Source organism: Chionomys nivalis, chromosome 20 (genome assembly GCF_950005125.1).
Source record: "Chionomys nivalis chromosome 20, mChiNiv1.1, whole genome shotgun sequence".
NCBI lineage: Eukaryota > Metazoa > Chordata > Mammalia > Rodentia > Cricetidae > Chionomys > Chionomys nivalis.
Window position 1 is genome coordinate 18753317 of NC_080105.1, and position 17698 is coordinate 18771014.

At 43.0% G+C, this 17698-nt stretch overlaps 1 protein-coding gene and 1 pseudogene across 3 annotated transcripts in view; both read left to right on the top strand.

Moving 5' to 3' along the window:
• Palld (palladin, cytoskeletal associated protein) overlaps positions 1–17698 on the top strand; it is a 364130-nt gene that overhangs the window by 189298 nt on the left and 157134 nt on the right. The window lies entirely within an intron of this gene.
• On the top strand, positions 7984–8866 carry LOC130862682 (40S ribosomal protein S2-like; annotated as a pseudogene).

Sequence of the window (17698 nt, forward strand, 5' to 3'; positions counted from 1 at the left end):
TGACTAAGACTGTCCCCAGTGAGGCACTCCTAGAGTCTTAGCCAAGAGAATTTCCACTTCTTTTGCACACCTATTTATTACATTCATTACATTTCAGTACCATGAACCATCTTGACATGACTGACCTCTTCTGTCCAAGCAAGATCCTTGGTTGAGCTTTTAGCAAATGAGCTTATTTCCTATTTTTGGCTATTTTAAGATAATTATTCTTGCCGGGCGGTGGTGGCGCACGCCTTTAATCCCAGTGCTCGGGAGGCAGAGGCAGGCGGATCTCTGTGAGTTTGAGGCCAGCCTGGTCTACAAGAGCTAGTTCCAGGACAGGAACCAAAAGCTACGGAGGAACCCTGTCTCGAAAAATAAAAAACAATAAAAAAATAAAAAAAGATAATTATTCTTAATTAATTTCTCCCTACTTCATATTTATTGAATTCCTTTCCGTGTCTATAACTGTTACTATGAGAATTCATTCCTGTATGCTGTAGACTGAACTCTATTAGGTTGCTATTTATTTTTTTTTTAATTCTGTGAACATGTAAGTTTTTCATTTAAGCTAATATATCATCCAGTGGTGAGAACATTAGTAACAGTCGCGTTTGTTTTAGTTGGTTCCTATTACGTGTGTAAAAGCAGTTTGTTTCCTGAGCGAGCCCATGAATGACAGTTTCCTTCCTTGACTGAACTTAGAATTACATGAACCTTGTGGGTAACACTGGGATTGATATATATATGTTTATATATACATATATGCATATATGTATATATATTCTTTCATTTGATTTTAAAGAATAATGCGCATATTAAACCTATTTGATGAAATATATAAGTCTCATGAAACAGAGTTACTGGACAGGTCCCATTTAAATTTAAGCATTCATTTGCTTCATTACTCAAAAGGAAACTATAAATCATTTGCAACCAGAAGTTCAGTCGTTGTTGCTAGAGCATGTCGGGTTCATGCCTTCTGACCATTGTGAGGCTGCATGCAGGTGAGAAGGCTCTGAAGGATGTGTCCTGCATCCTCTAGGATAGCTCTAAACAGCCTCCTGATTTGGTACCTTCACTGAAACACTGACCAATGTCTGTTACACATCTTGCTGCATCTCCACAATGTTCTTCTGATCCATTGTTATTTAAATGCAGTGATGTACGCATCCACAGTAGGTGGTTCTCAAGGACTGTGCACCCCCGAATGATGTTAGTGAGGCAAATGAATGACTTACACAGTCTCCAAATAGAGTAGGTGCAGTGATATGGTATTCGCTTTGCTCAAACAAGTTTATAAATAGGTCCGATCCGGGTAATCACATGCCTCAGCTTCAGTTTGAAAAGTACTGCTTTCCTGGCGTCACCATGAAATGTGAAGGCTGGGAGAAACTTTTGGAAAGACCACAAATATGTTCTTGCCCTTGTTTCTGTCTTGGTTGAAACAGTTCATATGCCATCTGGTTTCAAGGATAAACCATAATGCTCGATAATGTCTGTAGCAAAAGTGTGTGTGTGTGTGTGTGCGCGCGCGCGCGCGCGCAAAGCCAGAAAAGGTGGCTTCCTTACAAAGCCACAGTATGAAATAAATAATGTCTTTGTCCTGTGCAACTTCTAAAATGAAGTTTATAGTTTAAACTTTCAGATAGTTTTAACTTGTGGGTAAATTCAGGCCTCATATGATTGTGTTTCCGTGTCTGCTCCTTCCTTTCCTTAATAGCCATTGCATTACATTATTTTGGTTAAATAAGCAATCTCTCAGTGAAATATGAAATAGTCATGTTTATTTCACCCTTCTTATTATTCTATCACAAAGCAATTTTACACATCAAGAAAATTATTTGTGATAGACCTTTCTGGAATAATAGTGAGAGCTTTTACCCCCTATTTTTTCTACTTATTCTATCCTTGAAAGCAGGATTTTATTTGGTAACTGTTGTTATAAAGACTTTCTGGATGTCTGTGGTAAAAACTCTGGAGACTGAGGCTGGGGTCTTGCTAGGGATTCAAGGACAGTCTGGACCACGTAGCAAGTTCCAGATCAAAGAATTTATGATGCTAAATATTGCTTCACTTAAGAGAAATAATTATTTTCCCAAAAAGTGGCAGAGATGGGTTTGTAAAAAGCATCCTGGAAGTTTTTTCAAAAAGTGGCAGAGATGGGTTTGTAAAAAGCATCCTGGAAGTTCCCCTAGTAGAGAATTTGGTTTATCCTTAGGGCCAATGCCCCATTTCACCATGACATCAGCTGGGGGGTGGGGGCTGCAGTCACTCTGGTCTGTGTGGCCTAAAGCCCCGATGATGATGTGCGATCTTACACCTTGCTGTGGTGCTGACTGATTGTGTCAAGACTGGGTTCCAATAACAACTGGAAGTGAAGTGGAATGAAGCACTCCTTCAACCGTTGTCCTAAGTTCCTGGTCATTTTAGAGACAGCAACTGTGAACAGCAGCTGGATTTAGGCCGGAGTTCTGCCGGGTGCAACACTGAGAGCAAGTGGTGTGCTTTCGCTTTTATTTTAGCTTCTTTGTCAAAAATCGGGCGTTCGTGGACGTGTGAATAGATATTCCAGTCTTCAGTTCAGTCCCATTGGTCCTCCTGTCTGTTCTTATGCCAATACCAGGCTGTTTTCAGTACTGTAGCTCTGTAGTAGCGTTTAAAGTCAGGGATTGTGATGCCTCCAGAAGTTCTTTTATTGTACAGGATTTTTGGCTATCCTAGGTTTTTTGTTTTTTCCATGTGAAGTATTGTTCTTTTGAGATCTGTGAAGAATTTTGCTGGGATTTTGATGGGCATTGCATTGAATCTGTAGATTGCTTTTGGTAAGATTGCCATTTTTACCAAGTTAATTCTATCAACCCAAGAGCACGGGCAATCTTTCCATTTTCTGGTGTCTTCTTCAATTTCTTTCTTCAAAGTTTTAAAGTTCTTGTCATACGGGTCTTTCACTTGTTTGGTTAGCATTACCCCAAAGTTTTTTATGTTATGCGTGGCTATTGTCAAAGGTGATGTTTCTCTGATTTCTTTTTCAGCCTGTTTATCATTTCTATAAAGGAGGAATACCGATTTTTTTTTTTTAGTTAATCTTGTATCCTGCTACATTACTGAAGGTGTTTATGAGTTGTAGGAGTTCCCTGGTAGAATTTTGGGGGATAACTTAGCAAACTCTCATATCACCAGCATATAGTGAGAGTTTGACTTCTTTTTTAATTTGTATCAACTTGATCTCCTTTCCTCTCTTATTGCTCTAGCCAGAACTTCAAGTATTGTATAGATTGAATAGATATGAAGAAAGTGGACAACCTTGTCTTGTTCCTGATTTTAGTGGAATCGCTTTGAGTTTCTCTCCATTTAGTTTGATGTTGGTTGTTGACTTGCTGTTTATTGCCTTTGTTATGTTTAGGTTTGTTCCTTGTATCCCTGCTCTCTCTAAGACTTTTATCATGATGAGGTGTTAAATTTTGTCAAAGGCTTATTTAGCATCTAATGAGATCATCATGTGGTTTTTATTTTTCAGTTTGTTGATATGATGTATTACACTGACAGATTCTTGTATGTTTAACCATCCCTGCATCTCTGGGATGAAGCCTACTTGGTCATTGTGGATGATTTTTCTGATGTGTTCTTGGATTCAGTTTGTCATTATTTTATTGAGTATTTTTGCATCAATGTTCATGAGTGAGATTAGTCCGTGATTCCCTTTTTTAGTAGTGCCTTTGTGTGGTTTGGGTTTCAGGGTAACTGTAGCCTCATAAAAAGAGTTTGGCAATGTACCTTCAGGTTCTGTCATGTGGGACAATTTTAGGAGTGTTGATATTAGTTCTTCTTTGAAAATCTTGTAGAATTCTGCACCAAAAGCATCTGGTTCTGGACTGTTTTTGGTTGGGAGACTGTTGGTGACTGTTTCTATTTCCTAAGCGGTTATAGGTTATAGGTCTATTTAATTTGTTTATCTGGTCTTGATTTAATTTTGGTAAGTGGTATTTATGCAGAAAATTGTTCATTTCCTTTAAGTTTTCCAATTTTGTGGAGTACAGGTTTTTGAAGTATGACCTGATGATTCTCTGGATTTCCTCCATGTCTGTTGTTATGTCCCCCTTTTCATTTCTGATGTTGTTAATTTGGATATTCTCCCCCGCCTTTTGATTAGTTTAAATAAAGGTTTGTCTATTTTGTTGATTTTCTTTATCTCATAGATTCTTTGTATTTTTTTCTTTGTTTCTATTTTGTTGTTTTCAGCTCTCAGTTTGATTATTTTTTGTCATCTAGTCCTCCTGGGTCAGTTTGCTTCTTTTAGTTCTAGAGATTTCAAATGTTCTTTTAACTCGCTAGTGTGGGATTTTTCCAGCTTTTTTATGTAGGCCTTTGGTGCTCTGAATTTCCTCTTAACACTGTTTCCATTGTGTCCCATAAGTTTGGGTATGTTGTGTGGTCATTTTCACTGAATTTGAGGACATCTTTAATCAGAGAATATTGACTTTCCACCCTAACTCATCTGAAAAATGTCTTTTTTTTTAATCGACATCTCAGCTGGGTTGTGAATTACAGGTTTTCCCTACCAATGTTGAGGGAATTACTTCTGGTTCTATCTTCTTGTGCTACTATAGCAAAGCATCTATATGGGTTCATCTAGCTTCTGTTCTTTGCTGTATGACTTTTTCTTTGTTCTTTTCTGGAAGGAAGAAACTCTCTTGTCGTCTTCTGTCTGTAGTAGGGACTGAATCTAGGCCCTCCCACATGCTCTAGTCGGCTGTACATCCCCTTTCCCCTTTCATTTCTCATCTTCAGACCGAGTCTCACTAGGTTGGCCAGTTTGGATTTATAGATCTATGGGTCTATAGCCCAGACAGACCTCTGGTGATCCATCCTCCTGCCTCAAACATTACAGACCTGTGTGACCAGAGTTCTTCTATTTTAACAATTTGTTTTCTAATATCTCTATTTGAAACTTATAATAAGGTAATGTTAAAACTCTTAAGTCGCCCCGGTAGTGGCAGAGGTGCACGCCTTAATCCCAGCAGTCTAGAGGCAGAGGCAGGCAGATCTCTGTGAGTTCAAGGCCAGCCTGGTCTACATAGTGAGTTCCAGGACACTCAGGGCTACACAAAGAAACCCTGTCTCAAAAGAAACAAACAAACCTCTCAAATGGAGCTGAAGAAATTGTTCAGCCAGTAATCTGTTTGTGCACAAACTCAGGGACCTGAGCTCAGCCCCCATAACCTAAGTGAGAAAGCCAAGAAGAGGCACATGCTGTAGTCAACCAATCTAATTCATAATCATATGAATAATTATTATTCTCTCCTCCCTCCCTCTCTCTCTGTCCCATTCTCTCTCTGCCTCTCACTTCCTCTCTCCCCTTCCCCTCTTTCTTTCTCTCTCTAATTTTCTTATGACATTTACTTATTTCTCTCTCTCTCTCTCTCTCTCTCTCTCTCTCTCTCTCTCTCTCTCTCTCTCTCTCTGTCTCTCTCTCTGTGTGTGTGTGTGTGTAAGGGGGTGAGGGGTTGCCCTTCAGCCACGGCGTACATGTGGTAGTCAGAGGACAACTTGTAGGAGTCTGTCTTCTCCTTCCACTGTACAGGTCTCAGAGCTCAAACTCAGGTTGACAGGCTTGGCAAGCAAACACCGTTACTCTCCAAATCACCTTACCAGCCCTTCGCTGGTTTGCATGTTTCTAATTTGGGTGGCTTTCTTCGCTCCAGTCTTCGAATTCCATAATCCCCCTGCTGAGCTCCAGTGATATTTTCATGTATTTAATTTACAAATTTTCCTTCTCATTCCATTTTTTCTGCCACTCTGTCATTTTCACGGCTACAGTGTAGGGTATCCCTTTATCTCATTACAGATAAAAATCCCTGGGATTTTTTTTTTTCTTTAGAAGACAGGCAGTTGTGCTGTGGTCATTTTGCCCCCTTTTCTACCCTCTCCCTTGTATAATCTCTATTCCTTGAAGTTCCTTTTTCTCTGTGTTTATTTAAAGAAAATACCATGTTCAAAGCTTTCCAAAACCATTCCATGACCTTTGGCACCAAAATCCTGACAGGAACTACATGCTTCACTGGAATTCGTGACCTGGTCATGTGTACACTAGGAAAGGCAAAGGGTGGGGCTTGATAGACAGCATTTGGAAGCTCATCCATAGAAAGGGGTCAGCTTTCATCGTTTAGCATGAAAATTAAATGCACATCCATTTAATGCTTTTCCTTTTTTTTCTTTTTTCTTTTTCTTTTTTTTTTTTTTTTTTTTTTTTTGTTTGTGAGAGAATCTCTCATATCAGGACTAGTCTTGAACTAACTGTGTAACTGAGGATAATACTGAATTTCTGGTGGTTCTGAGTTCGCTTCCCAGTGCTGTGTGTGATTTCAGACATGCATTACCATGGACAACTTATGTGGCTATCAAACCCAAGGCTTGGTACACCCTAGGCCAGCATTCTGCCAACTGAGTAACATCCATATGCTGTTGTGCCAAACGATTCCAAAGTTGTCTGTCTGTGCAGCTCCATGATGTGAATTTGCTGCCTCCTCAAACAGTAGAAGACGGACAGCTGACTAACTGCCAGGCATGGGGAATAGGGCTGGTTCTTCCCCAAACTGTCAGCTAATCCTCTTGGCTTCAGCCCCATCCCTTTTCTCCACAGTGGGGGGTACCCAGAGATCAAGGTTTTCCTTGCTCAAATTAGTGTCAGTGTTGCCTTGCCCTCTGGGCACTCCTGGATCTCCTCTTTCCTCTCCTCCATTGGGAGTTCAACCACACACTCTTAATCCCAGGGAGCATATGTGTTTTCGGTACTCTCTTTCTTTTAGGTATTAAAGAAGAAATAAAAGCAAACATATGCACTCAATCCACTGTTTAGGTATGAGTCCATTTATGTCTTTAGGATTTGTTTTAGATTCCTTCCAGCCAAAGACAACAGTGTAGGACAGAAACAGACTCCCACCATCTCCAGAAGTGACCTTGGGTAAACTGCTCACTAATCCCAAGACGTGGTGTCTTGGTCAGCAAGAGGGATTTGCAACAGTGCCAACTTCACAGGATTGTGGTCAAATGAAATAATGTACAGCACAGGACATGCCACAGGGCCAGACAATGTTTGTGTTATTACAAGAATGTTGACAATGAATCCTTTGTTGCTTGGGCATAAATCAGGGTTTGGGGCTAGACAACTTATAACCTTTGCAAAAAGCCGCCAGTGAGTTCTTCCCGTGTTGTACTTTTTTTTTCTCTCACTATCTTAAAGTGAGGAAGGGAGAAAATGAATAGAAAATCATTTACCAAGTAGGGGAAAGTTCTTTTTCTTTTAATTCAAATCAGTCACCCTAGAGTTACTGGAAATTATGCAGATACCTGAGAAGTCTAGTAAATGAAATATGGAAAGGGGGACATGCTGGCATTGGGCTGCAGAAGGTGAGTTGGAAAGCTGATAGACAGTGTATTCTCATGTATAAGTTTAGATATGAAGTCATGCAGAAAACAGTTAACATACTACGAGGAAAAAAGATTTGGTGAGGCACGCCGCACTAAAGACTGACCATTAGTACTTGCTGGTCTGCACTCTTTGCAAGGCTGGGGCTCTCCAAGCGTTTTAAAAACCGGACTAGACACCCTTAGGATGATTCATCCAATTTTGCTGCATCTCATCCCGCAACAGAGCGGCAAAGCAGTATCCAAGATGACATACTTTGTCTCATCCAAATCGCTGGTGTTAGAGAAACTCTTCCGCTGTGTTGTGCCCACGGAGAGATGGCTTGCAAGTAAAGAGCTTTGCCTAGAAAGCTGTGTGGCCTGAGTTTGATTTCTGGAGCCCATGTAAAGGGGAAGAAGAAGATGGATTCTCATGGATTCTGTAAAGTCCTGCGATCTCCATAAGCATTCTTTGGCATGCCTAAGTGCATGCATGTGCGCGCGCGCGCACATACACACACAAAGTAAAAAAAAAAAAAAACAAAAACAGCCTTAAGAAAGTTGGGTATGGCTTCTTTTTCTTCTGGAAAACACAAAATGGTGGATGACGCTGGTGCAGCGGGAGGGCCCGGAGGACCCGGAGACCCAGGATTAGGAGGCCGTGGCGGCTTCCGCGGAAGATTGAGCAGAGGTCTGAGAGGTCTGAGGGTCCGCGACCGTGGTCGAGGCCGAGGACGAGGCCGCGGGGCTCGCGGAGGTAAAGCTGAAGACAAGGAATGGATTCTCGTCACCAAGCTGGGCCGCCTGGTTAAGGACATGAAAATCAAGTCCCTAGAGGAGATCTACCTGTTCTCCCTGCCCATTAAGGAGTCTGATATTATTGACTTTTTCCTGGGAGCTTCCCTAAAGGATGAGGTTCTGAATATCATGCCCGTGCAGAAGCAGACTAGGCCAGGCCAGCGGACCAGGTTCAAGGCTTTTGTCACTATTGGGGACTACAATGGTCACGCAGGTCTCCGTGTCAAGTGCTCCAAGGAGATAGCCACTGCCATCCGAGGGGCCATCATCTTGGCCAAGCTTTCCGTTGTCCCTGTGCGGAGAGGCTACTGGGGGAACAAGATTGGCAAGCCCTACTCTGTTCCATGCAGTGACAGGTCGCTGTGGTTCTGTGCTGGTGCATCTTATCCCTGCCCCCAGAGGCACTGGCATAGTTTCCGCTCCTGTGTCCAAGAAGCTACTGATGATGGCCGGCATTGATGACTACTACATATCAGTCAGGGGCTGCACTGCCACCCTGGGCAACTTTGCCAAGGCCACCTTTGATGACATCTCTAAGACCTACAGCTACCTGACCCCCGACCTCTGGAAAGAGACTGTGTTCACCAAGTCTCCTTATCAGGAATTCACTGACCATCTTGGGAAAACCCACACCAGAGTCTCTGTTCAGAGGACCCAGGCTCCAGCTGTGGCCACCACATAAGGGTTTTTATACAAGGAAAATAAAAGTGAATTAAGTCTGTGAAAGAAAGAAAGAAAGAAAGAAAGAAAGAAAGAAAGAAAGAAAGAAAGAAAGAAAGAAAGAAAGAAAGAAGAAAGAAAGAAGAAAGAAAGAAAGAAAGAAAGAAAGAAAGAAAGAAAGAAAGAAAGAAAGAAAGAAAGTTGGGTATGGTGCTAATTCCTATAATTCCAGCACCTGAGACACTGAAACAGGTGAATTATCATGAGTCCCAGGACAACCTGGGTGAAGAGCAAGAGATTGCTCTAAAAACAAAATAAAGAACAAAACTTAAAAAACTTTTTCTTGTAATAATTTTGACGTTCCCACTTTTTATTTTCCTCACATATATTAAGATAATCAACTGATTTATATTTAGCTATAAAAAGTGTTTTTTTTTTTTATTCCCCAGTGCTAGGCTTGGAACTCAGGACCTGTGTGTGCTCAGCAAGCACTGAGCTACAGGCCAAAATCTGAAAATAAAATTTTAAAGGTGGTCCAAAAATGACTTGAATTATTATAGCAGAATAAATTAACACATTCTATACATATTGCTTGAGGTGAGTGACCTCAGCCTGAAGCCACCTGAACAACGAAGCCCAGCTGTCATTTATTTATTTACTGAGAAACAAGTCATCCCTCTGTTTCTACTTGTCCCCATGTCAAATAGCATCACTGAGGGCAGAAAATGCAGGGTCAGCAGGACTTCGTTTTGAAGAGGAAAAGTGATCACAATGTTCTTTTGGGACACAAGTGGTGGATTTGGGGGAGCTTGGAAGAGCATGGGGCAGTTAGAGATAGTTGCAGAAATCAAAATGACATCCTTGCGTCGTTCTTTCCCTCTCCTCTTCGCCCTCATTTTCTTACTGAAGTTCAGATGACCAAGGGCAATGAATGTCTTAACCTGACTTAATCTGTGTTTTAGCTTAGCGTTAAAACAACAGTAAACGAAGCTAGGCTTAAGGACGACAGGATCACAATCTTGTCTGACAGATGAGATGGCGGGGTGTATGCTTGGTTATCAAAATCCTCATGTAGCACGGGGTTTCAGGCTGGTGAATATTCACAATGTGGAGGAAAGTGTGGTCCACAGTGTATAATCTCAGTTACCAGAATGTGTGTACACTTGTGGGATCTTGAAGCACACATCAAGCTGAGCTGCTTGCCAATGGCTAACTTTGCTCCTGGCTTCTTGTGTTTTGTTTCCTGGCATGCACATATTAAGAAACAAATAAAAGCTTTTTTAAAAAAAAAAAACAAAAAAACAAAAAACAAAACAAAACAAAAAAAAACAGAAACAAAAAACTAAGCTTGATGGCTCACACTTGTGGGCCCAGCAGTAAAGATGCTGAGGCAGTTACTTTGTCGACTCCCATGGGAGGCCTTACTCATTCTGAATGGAGAGGGAGGAGGAGTGGATGGGGGGGGGGTTCAAGGGAGGTGGAGGGAGGGAACAGGAAGAGAGGAGGGAAGGGAAGCTCTGGTTGGTATGTCAAATAACTAAATTAATTAGTTATTTTTTTTAAAAAGAGGCTGAGACAGAAGATTATCCAGTCTGGAAGTCAGCCTGGGCTACATAGCAAAACTCTGTCGGACACAATAAATTAGTTAATTAATTAATACACGAATATATAAATACATCAACAAGCAAACAAACTAGTGTGGTTGTTCACACCTGCATCCCCAGCAGTTGGGAGGCTGAGGCAAAAAGATCTCTGTTAGTTCCAGGCCAGCCTTACCTAAAGAGGACAACTGTCTCAAAACAAATGCAAAAGAAAAAAAAAAAAGATGTATAAACCATAGGTATAAAATGAGAGTATATGCATTTCAATTTTAATTTTATTTTATGTGTATGGATGTTTGCTTACCACCTGTGTGCCTAGTTCCTTCAGAGGCCAGCAAAGGGCATCAGATCTCCTGAAATCAGACTTTATAGAAGGTTGTAAGCTACCATGCGGGTGATGATGTGGAATACAGGTCCTCTGGAAGAGCAGCCAGTGCTCTTAACCACCGAGTCATGTCTCCAGCCCAAGAGCATATTCTGAAGTTGTGATTCCACACACACTCTCACAGAAAGTCCTATTAACCATCCAACTAACCTCATTGTCTTCCCTGAAAATTTGAGAAGTGTCGAAAATTACCACCAGTATGATGAGTAGAATATGCTCTTCTTAATTATAAAATATTAGCTTGACATAGATGTTAGCAATCAAGGAAAAGTAAAATGTTTTAAACAGTGACATCAACAAAACTATGAACCATAATGACCTATTATGTGGTCCCAGAGTTCTAAAATCATGAGCTCTGGAGATATCTTGCAAACCTGTACTGAGGAGCCTGGCTGGATGACTCAGCAGTTAAGAACACTGACCATTCTTCTAAAGAACCAGCATTGGAGTCCTAGTACCCTACCCACATGGCAGTTCACACTGTCTGCAACTTCAGTTCCAGGTGGTCTGGCCCCCTCTTCTAGCCTCCTCAGGTACCAGGCACACACAGGGGATGCACAGACAAAAAGGCAGGCGAAACTCCCAAACACGTAAAATAACAAAATAATGGCAGAGCCCTCAGAAGGTTCGCAGCATCAGCAGGGTCTTAGCCGTGGTCTCTCCGTGTTACCTGTACTGCTTTTGTCTTCAGAGGGCCGGGATGTAGGGTGTTCAGAGGGCTGGAATGTGGGGTGTACTGGAAGAATAGTACCATTTGTGATGTCGTTGTTGCCTGCTCTCTCTATTCCAGCTTGAATGTCTTTCAATTTGGAGCTTTGTCAAGGTCCAAGGATGCCATTTTCTCACACTGTTCCACGTGTCACTACCCTCTGCAGCCGATCAGCTTCTGTAGATGTTTCTAAATGTCAACTTTCCAAGAGGGAAGAATTCTATTAAAACAGAGAAGCAACAGTATTAAAAAACAAATGCTATCACCATCCTATTAAGCACCAAATTAAAAAGACATGTCAGGGAGAGGAAACAGGAGTGACAGGAACATTCTGGTTAAACAACGAGGATAGAGATGTTCTGGTGTCTGTCTCTAGCGTGATAACAGAACGTTTCTTGGAAGTCAAGATGATTTTTCTTGAACATCAAAGAGAGAGCTGAAGAGCTCTTGCAGTGTGGCATGTAGGCCCACTGCCTCGAAACTACATCTTTCTTCCACATGATCAGCACAGACCCTGAGTGAGTTCAAAAGATGGGGTCAAGGTAGCTATTGCATTTTCTTTTACAGAGAGCCCATTGCTCAGCCAGCACTCTCCTTTCTCTCTCCCCTCTCCTCCTCAGGGTCCAGGTTCTCACTCTATCAGTTTCATCGAGTGTGCACAACCCAGTACGTCCACCCAGGCTGCTGTGGGGAAGGAAGGATGGTGAATTGCCCCATGACCACAGGGGATTGAGTCCATGTACTTCTCAGAGTCTAAAACCTACAAAGGTTCGGGGCCTTGTAAACATGTAAGGGTATGGTGTCCACATATGCCCTCTGTGCATCCTCCTGTCTGGTTTCCTGCCTCTCCAGATGCCTTCCAGCACTGAGGAGGGCTCGGCTGCTTTGTAAGTGGGCGCTAGTGGTGTTATTTAGGGACTAATCACCATTAGCACGGCCTCTAGTTGTCCGATTCAGGTATGGCTACTTTCCCCCCAGGTAGTTTTGATCTATGCTTTGCTGAATATGAAGATGACCCTGCAAGTGCAGAAGTCTGACTCCATCTAGGGAGCTCGTTCACTTTCCTGTGGGGAAACATCAAGAGAGAGAGAGAAAACAAAGAAGGCCCTTCCTCTCTCTCTATTCAGATGAACCACTGTGAAAGCACAATGACAATTCAAAGAATATGTATGGTTCTTGTGCTTTCTGCCATTCTGTTCTCTTCCGCTAAGCATCATGTTTCTACTGGGCTGGGCCTGAATCATGGTGCTATATATACTGTCTGTAGCTTAGGCTAGCCCCACACTCATGATCCTCTTCCTTCAGCCTCCAGAATACTGTGACCGTGTATGAGTAACAGCACATCCTGCCCCCGTTCAGACCTTAAAACTCCTCTTCTGTAGTTGTGAAGCTCTGCCTCTCACTTCCTTCCCTAGAGCAGGGTGCCTTCCCTGCCCAGTGAGCAGCGCTGATGAAGAGAACCCCCTTCTGGAATCTCTGGGAGCAGGGGTCTGGGAACTGTAACTTTCAGGTTGGGGTTTGGCCCCTAACTGCTGCTGCAAGTGTGTCATCTAGGAAAGTGGGGAACAGTTGCATCCATTTTAATCTGACTTTCTCCTCCTGTCCTCTGCTGCCTCCCAGGTTTGTAATCCACTTTTATAAGCGCCCTGTGAATATCAGAGCCCCTGCTATGCGTAGCAGGTATTCTGCAGCTTAACCCAGCATTTATGAGAAGGAAGCAAGAGAGTAAGGCCAGGGCGTTATCCCCTGATATGGAATGAGTCCTGCCATGGGACGTCTACTCTGAACACACCTTTACTTTGATTTAAGTCTGCTTTGATGTTTCCATCCTTAAAAATGGTTTCATTTTGTGAGCACGAAATGTGAGGGGCGATTAACCCGCCTCAGTTTTGCTATGCGTTAAGTCTGAAGGTAAATATCACACACACACACACACACACACACACACACACACACACACACACACACACGGTGAATGTGTATGGTTAGCTGTGCTTGCTCTAGTAGTCCAGAGATGTCAGGGAGCTTTCGAGGTCTCATGGTCTTTCTTTCTCGGTTATAAAGTGACTGTAGTCTCTCAGATACCACGATTTTCCACCACTCTTCCAAGCAAGGAGGACGAGGGCAGAGACAGTTGATTTTGTCAGGTTCTGTTCGTTTTAAGCAGAGAGCCCCTCATCTGTTTTGGACCATAACGAAATCCTAGGACCAATTTTAGTTCTCAGAAAGGCTGGGGAAGTTGGTCTCTGGCAAAGCAGAATGAAACCACCGTGACTAGCAGCAACCAGTCGTAACTCATTCCTGGGCTTGCGAAGGAGCTTTGTCTTATTTTATCTGTAAAAATCAGGACTAAACTTGGGTGGAGCCAGACGGCTGTGAGAGAGAGCTCACCAACGGTGGAACGGTATCTGCCACAACATGTTTAAAAACAGCCAGAGAGATCGGCCCTCAAGTGTGTACTTCCAATTGCATGTGACCTCAGTGTCAAAAATGTGCTGACAAGTGAGATGGAGAGACAGGGAGAGAAAAACAGAGCATTGGGAGAAAGCACAGTGGGGGAGGGGTGCTGATGAGCAGGACCCGGCAGAGACAGGAAGCAAGACTCTTCATCCACTTGTGTACCACACACGGAAGAATGTCTGTGTGTATTCCGTCTAAATGCTCAGACTTTATAAGGAGACCACCGGTATTTGTGATGGCTGGCTTTAATTGCCAACTTCTCAACCTAAAATCACCTGGGAAAAAAAGCCTCAATGAAGGACTGTCTGCATTGGATTGGCCCCATGGGCATGTCTGTGAGGAGGTGTCTTAATGAACTGATGTGGGAAGACCCAGCCCACAGTGGGTGGCAGCATTCCCTTGGTGAGAGTGGGGATAAAGAGGTCCTGCATAAGAATGGAGAAATCCAGCAGGGCATGGGCAAGTGAATGCTTCTGCATCCATTTCTCTCATGCGTGAAAGCTTCTTGATGTTCCTACACAATTTCCCCACCACCATGATGAGCTATAACCTGGAAGGATATGCTAAAACAAGTCCTTTTTCATCCGTGTTTTGTTGGTTGGTTAGTTGGTTGTTTCTTTGTTTTGCCCAGGGCATTTTATCACATCTGAAGCCAATCTAGGGCAGTGCCGTCTGTCACACAACTGGGATGTGCAAACTGGTGAGTGCCTTTGCTGCACAGCCCTTTGTGCATGCCAACCGAAGAGCCATGTTTTGTTCCACCTCTCTTAAATTTACAGACTCCATCTGACCCCCAGAATGAGCAGGGCTCAAACATGGAGCATGCTCCTCACAAAACCTCAAAAGTATGCAACGGAAGCCAACGAACAACAAGCTCTGATCTCTGGCACAGCTCAGAGTCTCTTCCTGTGACACATATTTGGAATCAGCATTTTTTAAAAGTAAAATTATATACAAGTTACAATATGTTTGAGTGCCAGATGGAGAAGACATCTGGAGAGGGGGAAAGTAAGGCAAACACACTTTCCAGACGAAGGAGGAAATGCGGTCGCATGAGTGATGAAGGGCGGAAAACATTTCCGCAGTGGACAGCATGCCAGGCTCTTAATGAGGGACACAAATGGCAGGTGCCAAAGGTATTGTGCAAGACAATGTTCTTAACAAGGTGTGCTGAAGAGAAAGAAAACAAAACAAAAATAAAGAAAGGAAAGTGGGGGGGGGAGAATGTAACTTTGCCTTCTTCCATGGCCTTCTTCGCCATTCCTTAGATTTGAGTTCTTTCCACCAAGGTGTGACCAGTCTGTCAATTCCTGGATGTATGCCTAGCTTTACAGAGTCTGTGTGGCAGGATTCTGTATTCTAGAGTGTGTGGTGAGCCTGGGTTAATCAGATCAAGATGGACTAAAAGAAATCGGGAATTTCTTAGCAGGCCAAGTGCTTGACTTGTATGCTGCGTCAATTCCAAGCATAGCATAATCTAGTCATGGTGGTTTGTACCTGTAAACCTAGTTCTTAGCCCCAAGCGTAGTATGATCTAGTCATGGTAGTGTGTACCTCAGAAGAGGGAGGCAAGAGGATCAGAATACAAGGTAACATAACAGCAGAGAAATTAAGGCCAGTGTGAGCTACACCTTGTCTTAAAAAAAAAAAAAAAAAAAAAAAAAGGCGGGGAAGAAGAAAAGAAAAAGAGCCCAGCCACATAGCACAGGGGATAAAGGAACTTGCCACTAAACGTAGCAACTTCGGAGTTACGTGGAAGAAGGAGACCAACTCCTACAAATTGTTCTCTGATGTCCTCTCAGGAACTGTCACACACACTACACACAGTGAAAACAATTAAGGAAAAGAAATGAATTTAGGACTAACTCCACCCCATCCCCAACCCGGCCAAGAAGCATGGCTCCTTGGCTGTTTAGTTGTCTCACTTCAAAGCCCAAGGACAGGATGAACCTCTGCCAGCTGTGGCTTCAAGCTGTTGAGAACATGCGGAGCTGCTGGTGGAGAGGAGCAGCTGCTTCCCCCATCTGTCCCCGGAGCACTTTCTGAGCTGTGCAGTCTCAGGACAGGGCTCTAGGCCTTGAGTTCCAGGCATGGGAGGAATCTGAGCAAGCTTTCATTTTAAAGTCACGATACCTTTGTGATTTCTCCTCCAGCTTCAAGGCCATTTTACTTGGCATTTTGCATTGATTTGTGGTCAGAAACTAGTTTGGAGAAAAACCTTAAAACTTTTTATTATAGTCGGGGTTTGGAATCAATTATGCTTCAAGTCATTTTCTATAACCAAGATCTTATGCAAAAAAAAAAAAAAAACTACCACCACCACACTTAAACTGGGCATGGTGGCTCAGACTTGTGATGCTAGCACTAAAAAAGGCAAGGCAGGATTACCACAAACTCAAGGCCAGCCTTGGCTACATAGGAGTTCTAGACCAGGCTGAGCAGCAATCTAACATGTTTTCTCAAAGACAGGAACACACAAAAATCAGTTGATCTTGGCTTGGTGGTAAGGCATTGAAGAAAGTGTGATACCGGGAGAGTCCACATACATGGCGTATACTGTAATGAAAAATCATGTCATCTAGGCTTGGTGGTAAGGAGCTAAAGAATGCATGGTACCTGGAGACTCCACATCCATGGTGTATACAGTAATGAAATGTAGCAAGTGTCACCAATGGTCTCTTTATTTTGTATGTTTAATGCTTTTTTCTATGTTTCCTTTGCTTCTGGCTTCTCCAGCTCTAACCTGGGGCATCTCGTTCTCAAGGATTCCCAATCTTCTTTAAACTCACATACACCTACCTTCCCTGGTGGCAAACAAATTGCTTTGATCTTCAGTGTTTTGTTTCTATTGTCCTTTATTTTTTTCTGCCTGAGAATTTCATATAGATGTGTATTGCCTTTTGAATCATTCCCACCTGCTCCTCTCCTGAAGTTCCTCCCCGATCTCTCATTGCTTTCCCTCTCAGGTTCATGCACTCTCTCTTTTTTAAGACCTACTGACTTCGCTTAGTGATTCCTACATGTGCACTGGTGTGGAACCATTGAGTGAGCATGGGGAGCCTTTCAGGAGCTACTTCGGAGTGGGGGAACCTTATTCTCACTCCCCCAGAAGCCAGTAGCCATCAGCTCCCCCTAACTTCTCAGCTACTGGTAGGAGTTATGAGTCACTCACCCCCTACCTATACTAGGATGCTGATTGACTTGACCTTGGGCGGCTCTTACACAGACAGTCACTGCTGCTGCTCCTGTACAACGGCTCCGCCAAGACCTGCAGATAGTCTCGTGGCACACGGACATTACTTCCTCTGACCTTTAAGATTCAGAGATGATCCTAAGCCATCTTGGTGGGGATACAATGTATGATATCACTGTCCCATTTTTATGCTATCAGGTTTTACGGTTTCGATATGATCGGTACATAAAAGGGTACAGTTGGCTCATGTGTCAAATGCTTGATTCCTCAGTTGGGGGAGCTATCAAGAGGAATAATTTATCATCTATTGATAAACTCATAGCTGATAGTCTATTAGAAACAGGGCTGTAGGCTAAGGAAGAGGGTCCGTGATGCATGCCTCTAAAGGACATGCCTGCATCCAGATCCTTTCTTTCTCTTCATCTCTTGCCCTCCACGAAAGAGCAGCTTTTCTCATTCGTGCCCTTTCACCCTGATAATCCTGTCTCACCACAGGCCCCAAAGCA